The following is a 16,345-nucleotide window of genomic DNA, read 5'->3' as shown; positions in this document are numbered from 1 at the left end:
AGGTGATCTATGTAATTCTATAATAATAGGAACAGATATTCTGAATAAACTGAACTTCCCTATAATAAACTACGGATTCAAAGTCATGGGAAAGCGAAGTCAAAATACTATTCGTTTTAACTATACTCGAATTTTTGTTCCCGATGGAAAGTCTGTGGCTGAATCAACACTCGTTAGATCAGATGACGCCTCTAGAAAAGAGCAGACATTCCTTTCGCATTCCACTGAGATGGGAGAGGGAAACGGTTTTCAAAACACTAAATCACTTGGTGAGCGCCCACCCCTTGTGGTCAGTGACACAAATGATTTCGGCGCAAATAAACAAGAAAAGTTGACTTCCAAATCTGATACATTTTCGATGCCTTACAATAGAAGCAAAAAAATACAATCAAGTGCAGATATGGGCAGATTGAACCGTTTTAACCATGTTTCGTTCACCGACGACAGGGAGTATGATTTAACTGATCCCTCAGAAGTTGAGAACGAAAAAACATGCTTTTTGGGTCAATTGGCAGATGCGACAGATTGTCAGATAGACCTAAGTCACATTCTGGACACAGAGCAATGACAGGATTTGATGAAACTAATTACAACCTATGAGCCAAATAAGGTTCAGGATACCGGGTTGAAGATGCAAATTATTTTAACTGACGAAATTCCCATTAGTCATCGCCCACGTAAAATGTCATTCGAAGAACAAAAAATGGTAGAAGACCAAATCTAAGAATGGCTGGACGGTGGCATAATCAAACCTAGTTGTTCAGATTATGCTGCGCCGGTAGTTTTATGCAAAAAGAAAAATGGTAAAATTAGACTGTGCGTCGACTTCAGAAAGTTGAATCGGAAAACGGTCAGAGATCACTTCCCCTTGCCTTTGATTGAGGATGTGATAGATCGTTTGGAACAATCAAAAGTGTTCACGTCGCTCGATTTAAAAAATGGATTTTTCCATGTTGACATTGATGAGAAATGTAGAAAGTATACCTCTTTTGTTACACACAAGGGCCAGTACGAATTTTTAAAGGTTCCTTTTGGCTTGTGTAATAGCCCAAGTGTATTTCAACGTTATATTTACCATGTGTTTAGACCATTGTTACAAGATAGAACTGTAGTAATTTATATGGACGATATCCTAATACCGTCGTCAAACACACAGGAAGGTTTAGAAAAGTTGAAGCGTGTACTAAAAGTAGCTTCAGAATATGGGTTGGAACTTAATTTCGAGAAATGTCAATTCTTAAAGAACGAAGTAGAATTTCTCGGCTATGTCATCAAAGGCGGAACAATTAGACCTTCTCCGACTAAAACAGCAGCCGTTCAAAAGTTTCCACAACCCAAAACCGTAAAACATGTTCATAGCTTTCTAGGACTCACGGGTTATTTTAGGAAATTCCCCACTATTCGGAGATAGCAAAACAATTAAGTGATTTACTTAGAGATGGCGTAAAATTCAAATTTGGTCCAGAACAACTAGAAGCATTTCAAAAATTGAAGGACATGCTATCACAAAGTCCAGTTCTCCATATTTTCAAGCGTGGTGCTCCATTAGAATTACATACAGATGCAAGTTGCCTCGGGTTCGGAGCAGTTTTGCTACAACAAGCTGACAACGGAAAGTATTACCCGATCAATTATATGAGTAGGAAAACATCACCTCAGCAAGAAAAATATAACAGTTACGAGTTAGAAGTACTCGCGATAATTGAGGGCTTGAAAAAATTTCGAAACTATTTGTTGGGTTCCAAATTTAAAATAATTACGGACTGCGCTGCGTTCCAACGAACACATTTTTCCTGCTACGCTGTCTTTCAATTCGTTCTTATATTCTCATGCCATAGTTTCATATTTTATTCTCTTACTTTTAGGTAAGTCTTTCCACAAAGGACCAGCAATTGAAGCCATCTCCTTCAATGAAATATTCTTACCTTCTGCTCTATTCTCTTCCTGTAGTTTCTTCATGAAGAAGTAAAATGCATTCCTCTGCTTTTTTGGCATTTTGTAAAATATATTGAAATGAATCTATCAAAAATCTATCAGCACATATTCACTGTAGTAGATAGTTTTACTAAGTTTGTGTGGTTTTACCCCGTTAAGTCAACAACTACACGAGATGCTTTGGATAAGTTGAGGATCCAACAAGCGGTATTTGGAAATCCGTCTCGTATTGTCACGGATCGTGGAACTGCTTTTACCTCCAAAGAATTTAACGATTATTGCACCAACGAGATGATTAAGCACATTACGATTACCATAGGTATTCCTAGAGGAAATGGACAGATAGAACGTATGCATAGCATCTTGATCCCCGTTTTGGCGAAACTCGCGCAAGAAGACGCTACAAAGATGTTTCAGACGTCCAAAGAATTATCAATAGTACGCCAACGCGTAATACCAGATATACACCTTTTGAAATTTTGATCGGTACCAAAATGAAAAATAAAGAAGACCTAAGAATAAAAGAGATCTTGGAGGAAGAATTTTTAAATTTTACGATGCAAGATAGAGACAAGATCCGAGAAGATGCCAAACAAAACATCTTGAAACTACAGGAGGAAAATCGTAAATCCTACAATAAGAAAAGAAAACCAGCTCCCAAATATTAGGTTAACGACCTTGTTGCCATTCAGAGAACTCAGTATGGGACAGGACTCAAACTAAGACCTAAGTTTTTTGGGCCTTACAAGGTTACCTCGACGATGCCTAGGGACAGATATGCGGTTGAGAAAATTGGTCATCATGAAGGTCCCAATGTGACTGTTACTGCAGCTGACCACATGAAGCCATGCCCATTGATCTTGACTGACATCAAGAACTTTTCCAGAACATTTCTGATCGTATGTTCTCTTTTTGTTCTTATGTTTTTGTGTGTGTTGTTTTTTTTTAGTTTTCCAGCCATCTCTCCGAGAACGGAGTGATTTGCAGGATGGCCGAGCTGTGGAAAGCGAAACGCCATCTGACGACGAGAGCGGGACGAGACGAGACGAGACGAGACTTGAGAGTAACCAGACGACGGTTGAAAGAAAAGGCGGGAAAAAAGATGGAAGACGAGTCCAGACGGGATTTTTTTCCTTTTCCACTAAGACGAGACGATTCAAATTTAATGTCCAATGTTTATGTCGTTAATTGTAATGTCTAGTGTCACAATTAAATGTTAGTTTAGTAAGCAATTAAGTGTCTTTATTGGACTAAGCACAAACGAAGTTTCAAAAGTAGGAGACAAGACGAAAAGAAAGTCCTACATTTATAATAATTTATTTATAAAATTATTTAATTATTAATTAAAAATATGCATAATAAAAAAAGAAAAAAAAACAGGTTAAAACTATATTTGCCACTATGGAAGTTTTGGCGTTGCAAGCGACACAAGTTTTATTTACAAGACACACAGACCTTAGCGATGCAGAAGATACTGCTCAGTGTGGGACCAATTCTGCGATGAACAGTGTGTTCAAGGGCGTAATTGATTCTCTATAATGCTTTTTACATACGATTTGATACCGTATTTTAAGGCTTCCAAATTTGCAATATGTGCTCGATAAACCACACGTTTTGTGTGTTTTCACAACCAAAGGTTAAAGCAAAGCGCCAAAATAGCCACAGACATCAGTTTTTGTAATAATTTGTTTTTTAGGGAAATTTCTTTTGCATATCTCGAAATGTCACCATACCAAATTTAAAAACCCGGAAAATTCTACGCGACTGTCTGTTGGTCGGGTTCGAACCCGAGAGTGTTTAAGTACTAATGTTCGGTGGTTTTTATCCACTCTCCCACTCATTGGAATTTGATTTCTTTCCACTTGAAATGTTATCCTCCGTGAAAAACCGAGTATTCTCCTTGGGTCCCATGTTATTGGCTCACATTTATGACCGCCTGAAATGTGGGACCATAACAATAAAACTGCGAGTTTTATCTCACCGTTATCAGTCTCATTTATACATAATTGAGCTATAATATGAAAAAATTGTAAACATATAAATGAGTTAAATAGATGAAATCTCAAACCAGATGTTGAAAGTTTAGGTGCAGAAGGCCCCGATTAACAGTATAGCAAAGGTAGCAAAACATTTCAAGAACGATCTGAAAGAGATCGGTGACTGTACCTGGAAGGTCTTAATCCACCAATGATCACACCCATCATGGATTTGACAAGTTCACAATGGATGTGGTCAGATGGGATCGTGTTAACCATTTTTGAGGCTCATTTTCAGCTATACGTACAGAACGAAAATATTTGAAGTGAGCTGTGAGATGAGGCCCATCTAAAAATTCTGTAATTAGTCTGGAAACAGGGAGACCTAATTCTTGCATTCTGTGAAAACGGATAGGATTGGCTATAATGTAGTAATCTTAATCTTCGCTATCGTTACTTTTTGCTCCCAGCAACGCCGGGCTTATTTGCTAGTATGTATATACAGTATTTGTACACAAAAATTCATTTTTAATCAATGGTTTCACGATGAGGCCATTATATTTTTATTCCGTTTCGGGACTCACTAGACTGGGGCCACGATATGAGCAAATTTTCAAGTACAATTTAAATTAAATTATTTGATCTGAAGTACAATTTAACTGTCTGTTCAACCAACATTTTCGAATTCTTTTACAGTCCGCCATTTTGTTCACTCGCTTCCAATTACCGACACGTGAATCATCCATCCAGAAAATGGCTCCAAGGAACTACTTAGCTTTCTTTTTTGATGAAATTTTGTTTCCATGTTTATCAATTTTAACAAGAAAAAAATAAATAATAAAAATCGTGCGAATGCTAAAATATCTTGTTCTGTCTTCCCTCAGTTAAACCAACTAGATCGTGGGTTCGGGCCTTAGCAATGGGCTGACAGGTGGAGTTTTCGGGTTTTCTTCATGTGTCTAGCATCTAAATAGGGGTTAGTTTTACATACAAAGCTCTTCTGGAAGCAGAGGGGGCTTTTTCCCGTCTCGGAGAAAATTTTGGGGGGCCTTAATGGTTCTTACCTGTATAAATTGATGTTATTTTTATTGATTTAAAACTGATATTTATTAATAAAGAAACATTCTACGTACATGTTAAGAGGTGCCCTTGGTATGGGGCCCGCTTTGTACTGGGGCGGGGCTCATATATACCGGAAGTTATCCTCCTTTGATTGATCTCCAAAGGAAATTTGAATATTAAGTAACCTCCGACTCAGTTATTTTCCTGCATGGATTGTAAATAGACAAATTCATTGAGATGAATTGAAGAGGATAATACTTTAAATGAAATTTTAGATGGATTAATAAGAAAAAAAAATGAAAATTTTCCTCGTACTTTGTTCAAAATAACATAATGGTCAAGTTTTATTACTGCCTTACGTTTCAAAATGCAGTCACTGGAAATGACAAACTTAATTAACTTCCTTAAAGTATAGCAGATGTCCTCTATAAATGGACAAGTTTCCATTAATGTTATACATGTCAGACGGGATGACCTGCATTTTTAAGGATATAAAAACAAAATTCTATATTTTCGAATATATATAATTTGGTAATTATGTGTTTCCCTCATTTGAAGGAATATTTTAAAATGGTAAACACATAAACACACACACACAAAAATGAAGAGAAATTTCTAAAAAAATATTATAACTACGAGTTTTTTATAGCAGTGATTTATTTTTTAAAAAAAGGTGAAATTTCATGAAATATGTCATCTGTCCCTGCAGAGAAAATTCTTGAATCCGGCCTCATTAATTATATAAAATGGCACATAATAATTTGAATAAACAGACAAATTTTCTTGGCGTAGGAATGTAAATTCATTTTTATAACTCGAAATAAAATGATTGGTCGCGGGTTCAGACCCGTGTGAAACTTTCCAATGTTTCTTCACCTATGTAGGGCCAGTTTCTTGTAAAGTTTTCTGTGTTTTCTTTCGTATTTAACCCTAAAGTAGGGCCAATTTCTAATCGTTAGTTGGCCTCTCAAATTATCACACGAAATACTGTAGCGCTAAATTCAAGTACTGTAAAATGAGGTCTACAATCATATTTAAATTTGGGAATTTAAGTTTGCAATACAAATTCGAAGATTTTGTCATTGATAGAAACTGAAGAGATTGCTTATTGGCCTGATAAAGGAAAAAGTCCTTCAGGGGGTAAACAATTTGTATTGTTATTATTAATTAAGTTTTTATTATTATAAAAAAAAAATTTCCGCTTGTAATCAATTCAGTTGTCAAGAAATTTCTTACAAGAAAGCCACGTGTTTTCAATAAGACAGTGTATGAAATTGCTCTAACCTTTAGACAACAATTATAAATACAGATGAAATTGTCATAAAGTAACGCCACATTTACTAATAAAGAGATTAAGTACAGTGGATACGTTTGAGACTGCCGTAATAAATTGTTTTGCCTTTTTTTTCCATAGAATTAGAATGTAGATAACATAACAAAAACACCTCACAATTGGCCTCAGAAGTCCTCTGGAGGGTCAGAAGTCGAGGTCGTGCCATAAATTAGTAGTCGCTCAACGAAAATAAGACAGTCCATCCTTTTAACTCGACGCATACAAACCAGTTCGTTACGAGATCAGCTACCAGTTTTTTTTAATATACTGTATATATATATATTAAAGATATTTTTAAAAACCGATTCCCATATCTGTCTGCTAGAAGTTTTGTTTGTACGCAGCTGTTTAATCTTCCGGGGTCAATAGGTAAAAATGATTACTTTCTAAAGAAGTTTATCTGCGTACTAACCTTACGGAATCGAAGGACTTAATTATCATGGCGCGGTCTTGGACGTTACTTGTTTTACTTTACAATTTGCTACAGAGCAGCTGCGTGTGTTTTTTACTATTTTAATATAAATAAAATACGGGGGTTGGAAGTGTTATCGGGTCAAAGGTAGAGTCAGTCACGTCTGAAACTTACTTTAGAATAAGGAATAACACTAGAAATGAAGTAAAAAAAAAAAATAGTTAGGAGCTTTCATTAATCTTCTTTAAACTAATTGATCGTGATATTTTGACAGTAATTTAATTCATGTGTCTTTAAATAACGCCTGTTGGTTGGGGGTATTGCTTACAAGTAAGCAATTATCTTACATAACATATTTGTATTGTATTGTATTGTAACACCTTTAGTATGAAAATACGAGCTTGAAGTTACGTGAGAATATCGATTACTTACAAGAAAACAAAACGAATAAAACATTTTTTCTACGTTGACCTGTTACTTTCCCGTGTAAGTGCTTATCTATCTTTACAAGTCGAGCACATGTGAAAGTAATAAGTTATATAATATGTGAAAGTACTTAAAGACTTAAATATCTAGTTACGTGAAAGATAAATAGTCACAGTAGATTAAAATTGTAGCCTAAATACTAGTAAGAATGGATGCTTGAGTGTATGGATGTTACACGCGAACTGAATATTAAGAATCTCGTTTTTAATAGTCTGTTGTCTAGGAAGATTACCTAAACTGTCTTTTAAAAGCAGTACTGTACGTGGGAAGTATTAGTAATTGTTTTTTTATATAAGAATTCTATATTCTTTATAAATTATTAACATTAAAAGGTGAGTTTCCTTTAAATACTGGGCCTTTCAAAATGGATTCTATTGTTTTAAATTACTGTAATTATGTTAGTTATTAGCTGAGAAGTATTCCATGTACGTATTGTAACTGTATTCGGACATCTTGTTGTTTACTACCTCTAGGAACCGCCATAAACAGAAATGGCGACTGTGGAATAGAGAGAGTGTTTTGTGTTGTGCAGTTCGCAACGTGTCACTCATTGTGCATCATGAGTAATGTGCAGTTTTCCAATTGTTTAATGTGCATAACAACCTTCTCAGATAATAATTAACATAATTATAATGGTGGAATTTCTTTTAGGAAGACCCCGTACAATATTAATTTACACAGGATCGAATTAATTTTCTGTCCATTATTTGTATTTATAAGCCTGAAAAACCTACTTAATTCACTGGATTTTTGTACTATTCTCGATATTAATAGATTTAAACTAGTTTAATACAAAGAACAATTTCGGATGTGATGATCTCAAAGCTGGAAATAACAAAAGTTTAATAGGAATGATAACCAGTTTTCTAAATATTAAAAACTAATAGGTTTATATAGGTCATGTAAGAAAAGTTCTTCAGTTCAAGGGCAGAAAGAAGACGAGCGATCTGGTTTTGGAACAGAAGCTAGGAAAGGAAAAGCAATAGTTAACGATTGTTGTATCTGTTCAAGGATATCAACCTCTTTAAATTGAAATTAACGGTTCTAAGTCGTGATATTTCGTATATTTCCTTCCATGAATAATCAATCTCCTTTGCTACAGATTACGATCTCGTTTAGTTATTAAAATCTTAATATTAGTTAAGCTATTATATCCACAACTCTAGAGAAAAACACGAATTATCATTGACTATTTGTATTTAAAGATTTAATCAAATTTCGATTTTTTTTACCTATAAAACTGGCTCTAAATCGATTGCAGCGCTAAACCGAAGAACATCAGATAAGAGTTGTACGTAGTTTGAGTTTGAAAGTCACTCGATTCGATAATAACAATGGCGTATGAAATGCGGAATCGTGCATTTATATTCACGAGGAAGACCTGTTAACAAATATTCATTGACCTTTATCAGATTAACGCTATTTAGGGGTGCTACACGACGGCCGATGGGTGGGATAGTACCTCGGTCTACCGTTCTGGGAAATCCAGAATAGAATCAGGGTGAGTAATTCCAGAAATTTTTCGGGGGTAGTCTGTTCTGGATATGTCAGATCCTATCCCTTCCGACCATTGTGGGCCTGAAATTTGGTTTTATTAATGTATACATGGGTGATCTGCCGAGGAGGAAATGCCTGTCGGGAGGTCTTTTATGGAAAACTGGCCATATTTAGGTGTTATTAACGTAAAGAAAATCCGGAAAACTCCACGTCTGCCAGGCGCGAACCCATGACCATTTCAGTAGTCTTATCCACTGTGTCCTGGAAAAAAAGGTCCTCTTAGTTTTAACAGGGCGAGAGTTTAAAAATAAAAAAGAGAGCGTTATAGTAACGTTTGACAGTAATTTAATCGCCTTAAATATAATGCAAAAAGTGATTAATGTGTCAGATAAACACCCATTCTTAACGTTAACCTTTCGTAAACTTCTATCTTCTGATACAATATTCTTCTATGATGTAATTAGGAATTCTGTATTGAGTGTGCACAACTCGCTTTACGGGTGATAGACGGTAAGGTTTATCATCAAGATGCACACGATACCGGCTTGTTAGATCCGTGATGAGGTTAATCGGCGAAACCAAGAATGAATACGAACGGGTCAAACCAGATTACCTCGAATGAAATAAAGGAATTGAAATGCGGAATTTCCCAAAGTGCTCAAAAATTAATTTATGACTTACACTACTGAATTTAATATTTTAAACTTTAATAAGACAATTCGACGAATGTTTCAATTAGGATAACGAGCCGATAATGTCGACTTATTTTAAATTTTGATTTGCCTTACAGATGATGTATCGAAGTGAAATAATGTGATCTCTCCCGGATATATCGGGCCCTATCCCTCATAGGGACTGAAGGACCCGAAATGAGAATCTTGCAGACCCTATTGCGGGTTCTTTTTAGTGTCAACAGGATGTAAAAAGCCAAAACTGAAAAAGAAAAAAAAAAATAGTTTTAGATTGATGGAATAAGGCAATGCAACACGTGGACGATCTGCCAAGGAGGAATGCCTCCTGGGAGACTTTCTATTGGAACTGGCCCCTGTATAGATGTTAAACATGCGAATAAACCCAATAGTGATCGACTGGATAAAGCCACTAAACACTGCTGATTGGTCGTGGGTTTGTATCTGGCGAATGGGCTGGCCACAAGGAATTTTTCCAGTTTTCTTCACGTTAGTACACCTAAATATGGGCCAATTTTCTATAAAAGTCCACCCGGGAGGCAGCTGATCGCCCACGTGTCGCATTACCGTAACCAAATAAACCAAACCGCGTGACAAAACCCGGCAAACTTCACGTGACCAGCCCGTTAGTCAAGCGCGAACCCTCGACCAGTGTTTAGTGATTTATCCACTCGGAAAATGGTAGGCTCTAAACAAGTAAATAATAGATAATTATGTAATTTAAGTTTTAAATTAATAAATATCAAGAGAAAAACCCTTTTCTACACACATTCAAACTTCAATATAACGATACCCTGGTAAAGCGCTAATAAATAGATTTTCCTTGTGAATATTAAATGGAGAATTCTGTGTATTAAATGCATTTCTATGACAATTTTCGGTACTTCAATTTAACGCCATACTCGATTTAAGATCAATGTAAAAGGTCGACAAATGCAAGAGATCAATCGAAGTTTGACTGTAGGCCCTATAATATTTACAATTAATTAATTATATAATATAAAAATCATTCGCAAAGAAAAAATTATGAATAAAATATATAAATACCTGTGAATATTAAACTCAAAATGCCTCAAGAAACGGAAATTTCAACAGGAAATGTCATCAGTAGGCGTGAAATTTTGATTCGCCCTCAATTAAAATATGATAAAAATTAAACTTTATTCCATTAGTATTAATTCATTTACTGTAAATACAACTAAATAATCATTAAATTTATTAATTTAAGCGCTTAAAAACGTATTAAATAAATTAATCACGTAGTGTATTTACAAGATAATTAAATTCTACTCATCTTTAAAAATAATTAGCGTTGGCTTAAGTTTCCGGATGCATTCTTAAACGTGTTTGGTTTATTTAATTAATTAATTCAACAAATAATTAACCAAGTTACTTTTCTTGTATTAATAAATGGGGATTTACATGCATTTCCCGTGTGTTAAAGAATGCTTCTGTTTAACGACACGTCTACTTGCCAGCAATTGAAGTGAAACAAGTTGACAAATTGATTTTATACACAATTATTTACCTTTTTTAATGTCAATTTACGTTTATAATAATAAATAAACTAATAATTTTAACTTAATTATATTCAGAAAGCGAATAAAGGATATTTTTATGACGCAACACGTGTTCATCTCGTGTAATTTAAACTCAAATTTAAAAAAAATATTTTTATTCGTTCCAGTTTTTTCCGGTTTCTTTTTGTCATAAATTTCAAGAAAGAGTAATATAAAAGTAAATTATTTATATTTTTCCTGTTAAAATTTGGTTTTGTGAGATGAGGCAACGTAACACATAGGCGGTGTTTCAATGTGGAATGTCTCCCGGGAGGATTTTTATGAGAAACTGGTGTTAGACACGTGGAGAAAACCCGGAAAACTCCACGTGGCAATCCCCGCGCGCTTTGTCGTGCCACGTGGCAAGGTGCGAACCTAAGACCAAGTGCAGGGTTCCTTTCAAGAGGACGTCCGGAAGAGTAATATCTTCCCGAATATTGAAAAAGAACCCCATCGTATAGCCTGTTTCTATGTGTAGACCTATATATAAAGTGAGTCTGACCAATCGCATCTTTCACCCCCTCAGATCAGAAAAATGCCCCCCGATCTGATTGATGAGCACTGTTAAAATTTACTAGTGTTTATAAACGATACGAAAACAATAAATTTTCAACTGAATGAGCAATCCATTCACTATAACGAGAGTTCATTGTATGCAAAGAACAATAAAATGCTCTCTATATCGAACAGTCGCTAGATCAAAGGCTCACTTAATCGAATAAGAAAATTAAAAGCATGTTAATTACAATGTATAGAACAATTATAAAGTTCATTAAAACTGAAATATGTTTAATATTAGTAGAAATTCTCGCATTGTTTAAACAATATAACGCGCCAAATATTCTACAGTGATTAATTTAAATAATCAATTTTGTGTTTGTATGCAAGTTTGTCACTGTGAGATTTGAAAGATAGTAAACCTGATCTTAAATGTGAAGATCGCAGAGGTCAGGAGGTGACTCCTCGGCCGATTCAGAGCAATTGCTTAATATTCAAGAATGTTGTGACCTCATTGGGGTTGTATTATGGAATTCCCTCGATATTAGTTTTCAGGTGGTTTAATTTGGTTACGGCAACGTGGGCGATGCCTCCCACGAGGACTTTTATGGGATGCTGGTTCCTATTTAGGTGTTACTAAGAGAAAAAAGTCTGAAAAACCACGTGGTCATCCTGTTGGCGAGGCTCGAACTCAGTGGTTTTATCCACTATGCCAATGGTTGTTGCGGTTTTCAAGTGTCTAAAGCATCTCCGTGTTTAACCCCTTCTTGTGATAAAGATCAGATTTATTATCTGTCAAGCCCTTAACGTATGTACAGTACACTTGAATGATCATATAACGATAACAACTGCCAAGAGTTTTTTATTGAAAATTGTTTTCACGGTGATTTAATACACATTTCATAGACTAGAAGATTAAAATTCAGAATTATAATAAAGAAAAATTTTTCTTCTTTTGATTTATAGTTACGAGCGATCCTAAATATAAAATCTGAACGACTGTATAAATCAGTTTCCCAACAAAATATTCTGAGTAATTTTATTAATTTAATGATTTAAAGTTGATTAAAAACCATATTACTGATAAATAAATATATATATATATTTTTTTTTTTTTTTCGTGGAGTGCCACAGTGATAAGCCATGGCCTTATACGCCTCGGTTATCTGACCCCAGTGGCACGTTATAACTTTATGGGGCACACGAATATTTAGGGAATATTTTGAAGGAATTACCCGTTATCTTCGTTCGTTTTTTTAACATTACCTGTGAAGGAGCTGCGCCACACCAGCAATCTTGGTTCCTCAAAGATGGCCCAAATTTAAATTTCGATATTTTTACTACAGTAATGAGATTATAAACGATTGGTTCGGAGCCTCTTGTTGGTGGGGGACCTAGAGAATTTCTCTTTTTACCCATAGAATAACACGTCACTGTCTGGCCAAATAGTTATACTTTAATAGAGAGAAAATTCTATCATCTTTTGTCTACTTTAGTCTTTAAATTGTTGTCATCAATTTCCATTTTTCCGTTGACTTTTTTCAATTATCATGACCTTAAAACAGCCCGTGGCACAACAGTGACCGAGTGGATAAAACCACTGAACACTGGTCGTTGGTTCAAAGCCTGGCCAGCATGGAGTTTTTCGGGTTTTCTTCACTCGGTATACCTTTTAAAAGATCCTCTTAGTTCCAAAGGGCAGAAGAGTGAAAAAATATTCTTCATTGTCTGTTCGTATTTATTTACGGCAAGCAACTCGAGGGACACCTGCGAAGGATGCTGCTCTTTTTACGAAAAAATGACCCCTGTTTAGGTGTTACTAGGGTAAATAAAAAACGAAAAAGTATCGTTACATAACGATATTGCATGGCTTGGGTTTATTGCTAAGCAACATAGAACCATCTCATCATTTTTAGTGAATCAAAAGGAAGAAATGTAAACAATTTTAATTTTTAAAAAAATGTACAAAATAACGATAACTTATGCATTACTACAAACTTAAATTCCGTCTAGAAACAAGTTTATACGTAAAACTGATTTAATATTCATTTTATTATCAATTTTATCTTAATAAAATAGTAGAAAACATTCCTTATCTAGATGCATATTTTGTTATATAATAGCATAATATTACGGAAAGTAAGCAAAGGATAGTTTTGTCACATCCGGGATGAGGATCATTAAGCAATATAAACAATAGTAACTTCGTCTCGGATATCAAAGGAGATGATTACAAACGTCAAAATAATTTATTGTTTACATCAAAACATAGGCATTTCCAAAATTATTCGACTTGTTGCAGGTGCCTTCCTACACGCTGCCATTTGTTTTTAGAGAGGCGGTTCCCATCCAGCCTTGACCCCTTTCTCTCTTCACTTAGTTCAACGTGACGTCATATCCTAAATCAGGAAGTGAAACTTTCATCTCACCGCTTCAAAAAAAAGTATTAAAAAACGTTAGAAATAATTCTACAATTTGGCATTCGAATCGTTCTTTATATAAATTAATCAAGCTGTAAACTCTACGTAGAAGCCACACCTTAAGGGGTAATTAAATTATTTTAATGAACCCACGTCATGCATAAACGTGAAGCGTGACTCGGATTTTGAAAGGGTACAGAAAACAATTGAACTAATCAAATTTATAGGAAATGTTTTATCTTAATTTCTAAATTACTGTATATATAATTTAATAATTCATTTAAATCAATTACTTCAAATTAATGCGTAAGCTTACATCACACTTATAAATGGTGAAATTCACGTTTACAATATTTTAACCACGATTGATTATATTATATTAATATTTACTATTTATTATTGTGTAATATATCCGGATAACTCTGGAATCTTAAGAGAAATTTTAATTTATTTCTTCTCTTTTTGTTACGTTAATATTAATTTATCGTGTTAAAATAGAGGATAAGATAAAAAGGATGTGTAAGATCAAATGGACTAAACTGCAATAGATAAATCACTGAACACAGGTCGTGGGTTCGCACCTCGCCAACAGGCTGACCACGCGGCGTTTCTTCGCCTCTGTAGGAGCCAATTTTCCATAGAAAGTCCTTCGGGAGGATTCACATATCTCGTTACCGTATACAAAGAAATCTACATATCAAATGCTAAATATTGTTAAACAATATAAATAAAATAAGAATTATCTTGAGAAAACATCCATAGACAAGGAAATAATTCTCAACAGAGGGAAGATTTAATGAAATATGTGTTTAATTGAGAACAGAACCGACGACCTATGGTGGTAACCATTGGAATGAACTAATCAGCTACATTGACCTCTTGGGTATTTCCTAATTACATTGTTATCTTTACTCGGAGATTAGTTTATTTTAACCATGATATGTAAAACAGGATTCTCATTAGAGACAGGACGAGCGTGTTCTAGTAGTTTACAGAAGTAGCGCATTCGTCTCGTTACTCATGTAAGTAAAATTGGCATCCACCCATTGTTAAACTCGTGTTTGTCAATCTGGATTTTCTAAACATGAATTTTACTGTTTATTTATGAAATTTTTATGAAAATTCATCTTGAAACTTCTTTCATTTGCATAAATATCTTAAACAATGGCGGCTCAGTAAAGCCTCTAACCGTAATAACACTTAAACCTGCCTAAGCTGGAAGAATTCTTCGAAATGCAGCTATTTAAAACGGAAACCTGCCGAACCGGAAAAAATATATTCGATACCGTACGTGTCCGGTTTAAACAGGTTTTATTTCTCAGGGAGGTTTGTATATTAGAGGATTGATACTATTAAATTTTGGTGGTTTGGTGGTGAGAGGGCTCTATGAACTCCCGTATTTATTGCTAATTTAATACTACTTAAAGTCAAGATTATAAATAGTCATCAGCAATTCTTTAAATCTTATTCATAGAATAGAATTTAATGAATAAGCTAGATCACGCTATTCTGTTATTCAACTTAGTTTTATTATAATTATGTGAATGCACGATTTTGGGAAAGTATAAAAAATTTAAATGGTTTTTTAATGTTTATTATCAGGATTTTTACAAATTCTTTATCTATCTTTGCTATTATTTCTGCTAATTTAGCACTGACCTATGATTTTGAAAACAAACAGAAAATATGTAGAAGTATAAACTCAAGGTTGAAAATATAACCAAACCTCTGAACGACGACCACTGACGAGAAGGTAAAGATGGCCGTTGTCGAGAGGTTATTTCGTACGCATTTTTCTCCAACGCTCCTAAAAAATGGCCGTCGTTTACAGGTGGCCGTCAATGAAGATTCGATTGTATTTTATAAAATCGCACAAAATTTACATAAATAATTAAAATAATTTGATGCTAACACTAAAATAATGTATTTTATCTTGTTTTGCATTGTTGACAGACTTAAGTAGTCTAATTAAATTCCTCAAAAAGCTAGAGATTAATTTAATTATTAATTATTTAACTATTACGCCCAATTAGTTAAAGATTTAGCACTCATTTACGCCCAATTAATTGAAAATAATTCATCATAAGCCAAATAACTTCACGCTTAATTCGATTTATGAATAAAACACGTACAAACAATTAAAATTACGTGCTGAAAATGATACGTCACGCATAAAAATACTTAAGGATTGCCAGTTAGCAATTATCTCCCTCACGCGGCGTTTGTTTGTATTATGGTTCGAATTCGGGTCTACACCCGAAGTCATTTAAGATACATCGAAATAAACAGGAATCAAACCGGTTGAGATTCTTTCAATAGCGTGTTGGATCATCATCAACTGGAGTATTTTCCATCGAAATATTCGTGAAGTACTGTACAGATTCAAGGTTGGTCCCGCATTCTGTTATGGTTCACAGGGAAACCAGATTGTTCCGCATTGTTCTAACGTTATTGGCTTGTGGCCAGATCAACAAATGT

This window comes from Centruroides vittatus, unplaced genomic scaffold (assembly GCF_030686945.1).
Source record: "Centruroides vittatus isolate TY-2023 unplaced genomic scaffold, ASM3068694v2 contig_1401, whole genome shotgun sequence".
Classification (NCBI taxonomy): domain Eukaryota; kingdom Metazoa; phylum Arthropoda; class Arachnida; order Scorpiones; family Buthidae; genus Centruroides; species Centruroides vittatus.
The sequence above is the reverse complement of the archived record's forward strand: the minus strand, read 5'-3'. Positions refer to the sequence as shown.